Source organism: Physcomitrium patens, chromosome 20, assembly GCF_059467195.1.
Source record: "Physcomitrium patens ecotype Gransden chromosome 20, ASM5946719v1, whole genome shotgun sequence".
In the NCBI taxonomy this organism is placed as follows: domain Eukaryota; kingdom Viridiplantae; phylum Streptophyta; class Bryopsida; order Funariales; family Funariaceae; genus Physcomitrium; species Physcomitrium patens.
This window is the reverse complement of record NC_143429.1, coordinates 7,855,032-7,859,482: the sequence shown is the minus strand read 5'-3', so window position 1 is coordinate 7,859,482 and position 4,451 is coordinate 7,855,032.

Genomic DNA, 4,451 nt, shown 5'->3' with positions numbered 1-4,451 from the left:
CTGTTGCTATTGGTGGTACAGCCTGCAATGAGACATCATTAACTATTTCTTGTGGATTAAAATGTGTACCATAATCAATCATTCTTGGATAACTATCCACCGTTTTATTCCAAGTTGGCATTTAATAACCTCCTTGAGATGGAATCATCGTGGCTCTTGTGATTATGAATTAATCATAATGATATTCTTTCTATACCTTAGTTTGATCAAATAAGGAAGCAACAATGGCTAATTGGGCCTCCTTCATAAATATCTTCAATTTTAGTGAATGTAATTCGTTAATCAATATAGATAAAATAAACGATTCCAGCATTTGATTCTTTGGCCATTTCCAAAGAATATCTGCTACTCGTCTATAATATAATTGCACCACTTTTCTTGGTACCATTCTACTATTCATTAATCTTTCCATGAGATGTGCTTCAAATCCAATTGATTAAAAATGGATTAAAAATATATTTTTTAATGCCTCCCAATTAAAAAATTGACGCACAAGTTGGCGATTATACCATTCAAATGTTGTATCTTTTAAGGTCATTAGTAGCCATCTCAACCAAATATCTTTAGTTCTATCATTATTGGCTATATATGCAATCAAGAATTGAGATAAATGTTGATCTGGATGTGCATTTGGCAAACCTCTAAGAGTATGTAATGGAGCTACGCTAGTTGTGCGATTATCCACCACACCCATTTGAGCCACAATTGGAACTACTGGGCCTCCCATCGCCATTGAAGATGTCAATGTTCTACTTAATTCCTTTTTAAAATAATCACTACCTTCTCTAATTATCTTTTTTGGATTTTTAGACCTCCTAAATTTATTATTATTATCCGCAAATAATTTTATTGATTGAATTGGGGGTAAAAAAGATAGATTTTGAAACACTCTAAATTGGCCCTTATTGATAAGTAATTTGTGCCATTTTGAAGAACTAATATTGTTAGAATCACCTGTACCCACTATTAGGAAAGAACCCAATGGATTATCCAATTCTTCTGTGCCTCCTTTACTTTCAATTAATGGGCTCAAGAGATACACTGGACTATTGATAAAATTTTCTACGAGTACTTTTGGCAGTTTTCTTAATAGTATATATGACTAAAATATTAGCAGTCTATCCAATTCTTGGTATGCTTAAATATGCCGATGGGCATGCAATCATGATTTAATCCAATACTCTTAACGCTTCTTTTCTAGATTCTGTTCTTGCTCGTCCCATAATAAATTTCTTGCTTGCGCTTTTCTTTGTCTTCCTTTCAATAGGCGTATTTTTCTCAATGCAATGTTCTCATTCTTATTAACCATAATCTTTCATCATATACTACTGAAATTGCTTTCCATCTCCACTTTAACTACACATTTGGCTTCTTTTTCAAACCAACACTAATTTTGTAACTTCATCATATGACATTCGCAATCACATGTTTCGCAGTTAATTCCTAATATTCAATACTATTATCAATCTCCGATAGCAGTACCAAAATATAATTTTTAGTTTACTTATTCTAGACTAATCTAATTAGAATAAACTTGTATAGGGGAATTTGAATACAAGGAAAGACTATCTGCATGAGTTTACATGTTAGGGTCACACAATTAACTGTCTTCTAATTAACTAAAAACATCCAAGAATGCTATATTGTCCTTCAATGTTGTATTTCATAGTTTCTATCTAGAAATACACTGAGTACCTAGCTATAGAGAGTTTAGTTTTAACTTATTGACTAAGCTCCAATATATTATTTAACCTTAAAATTAGAAGATAAATAAATACTACAATATCAAAAAGATATTATACAAGTAAATATTTTTATATTTAAGAAGGTTTATATATAAGGCTTCCTAAAATATCTAAAAAATTTCTAACATTCTTGATTATACCAAATCATAGCTAATTATTTGTTGGTAGATTAGATTTTCAATAATTTCAAAGGAAATCCACAATTTCCTTTCAAAAGCTCATCTTTATACAAAAAATTCAACCATAGCTCCATATATCCATCTTCAACATATATATAAAGACTTGGCTCTCAAAATACTCCTTTATTTTGTATAAAATACTCAAGTTATAATAAAATCCCTTCAAAATATAATATTTCCGCAAAGAATTTCTTCTTTCCAAACTTCAAAAATTCATATCTCTTGATCCAACTGTTTAGATTTTTCAAATTTATAGATATTATAGAATTCACCCTTAAGCTTTATCTTACAAAAATTCAATCATAAATTTACTATCAATTGTCTTGTATTTTAAAAATCCTAATAAGTGCTCTAAAATCCTAATTCACAAGCACCTAAGTACTATTTTCTTCATATCTCACAAATCCAAAATCTAAATGCCACAAATCTTATATAAAAACTTGGTTTATATGAAAATACACATTCTTAAAAAAATTTAGCCAAAATCTTGTCAAATTGCACAAGATAAAGCTCAAAACATAACCACTAGTAATTTCGGTGACTTACTACTTTTAGATTTGTAAGCATTGACTTCAACCTCCAATATCTCCTTCATCCAAACTTGAAATCTATCAAATAATATGCCAAAAGTGTAGCAAAGAAAGTGTTCTCTTCAATCCTAACCACGAATCCTCTATTGTTTTTTATACACATGTATTATAATCAAAGAGTGATAGTAGGAACAAAATCAATATCCTAACTTTGAGTATCCATATCTCTTTTATATAAACTCCAAATGACTAAAAATTTGCACCAAAACTATAGCCAAAAACCTAAACTTGCTGATTCTAGCCTCCAATGTTCAAATGCCTTTAAAAAGCTAATCCTAATCTCTATTATGGCTTTGGACAACCTCTTTGAAGCCCATTGGTCATGATTTTTGATCAATAGGAATGGAAATTTTTATCATCCATCTCCATTCATCTATATGGATACTTTAAACTCTTTTTTTGTTATCAAAACTCCTCTCCAATTCTTTTCTTTACAAGATTTACTTAATATATGTCTTAAACACTATATAAAAGAAACATATTAAGACTTTAAAGGTCTCGAATATCTAACAAAGATGATTCTAAATATTTAAAATTTACTACTAATAAGATCAACTTCAAAGTCATTATCAAAAGAAAATAAAGTTATATAAATTCTAATAGAAGTTCTTTTAAACAATCTCTTTTTGAGGTTGTAATCTATCTACATTCTATAACCAATAAAAATCTACTAACATAGCTCTCGCCATGTTGTCTAGTATATTATGCATTAAATGTATAAATATATTATTTTTACATAGTACCCAAATCACAATATGACACTGCATTCTATCAAATATTACAATCAATAATTCGATCTTTACATTCATTGTCTCTTTTCTTTTTCTAATTTATGATAACAATATGTAATACTATACTATCTTAAAAGACAACATACAATTACTCCATAATCCAATCACTACAATCTTCCACATTTAACGGTCATTTTTCTTACACTTCTTTATACAAATCCGGACTCCAAAGACTCCTTCTCAAACCTTTGCATTATAAATCTTCCATTCATATCCATTCTTCACCAATACTTCCAATTGTCCACTTACAATTCTCTACTGTATTCATCCACAATAAATTCCATACTTCATATACAACATTAGATTTCTTTTTTTTCCAAAATTTTACTTCATATTACTCAAAAACTATCCATTATTCTTCAGCTACAAAGAAACAAAGAGGTATCACCAAGCTTACCTCGGCTCATAACTATCATAATCTGGCCCCTCTTATTTTTTTTTTCAACCTACTTATGCTTATTTAGAAATGCCAACTACTACACAATACCATGATAACTACTTTTTTTGATTGAATTATCTATCTTGCCTTCTAAACTATCCATTTATAAGTTTACTAGCTTTTCTTAATTCTACATACTATGTATTTGAAAATAAAATAATCCTATTTATTCTACAATGAGGTTTTAAAAATGTTTGCTCGAATAAATATAAGTAATACTGGGATTATTATAGATACAACATGTATCCAAAACAAAGGTAAATTTGAAAATAGAAGAGCATAAGGCTTAATAAAAAAAAACCTTGACCATCCAAATTCAAGAATGCGCAGTTGAAAAAATAACAAATAAAAAGATGATTCAAAAGAATACAAAGGTACTTATTTATGCTAATAAATACAACTTTAAATTTTGTAAAGAAGGAAAGGTGGATTATTATCATTTATTTTGGACAAAAGTGAAGCTTGGAGAGCTTGAAGATATGATTTTAGCTTTGATTGTTAATGGCTCTGAAAAAAAATCATGTCTAAGAGACTTTTTGACAAAGAAAAATGGACCATTGATATCAGCCAAAAATAAATATTAAAATTTTCAAATGATATAAAAGATATATCAATAGAGGTTTCTAAAGGTGCTTTAGATCACTAATATAATATGTAGAAGAAATTTGCTTAAAGATAGTTTGAGTCATATATAATTGCAACAATGT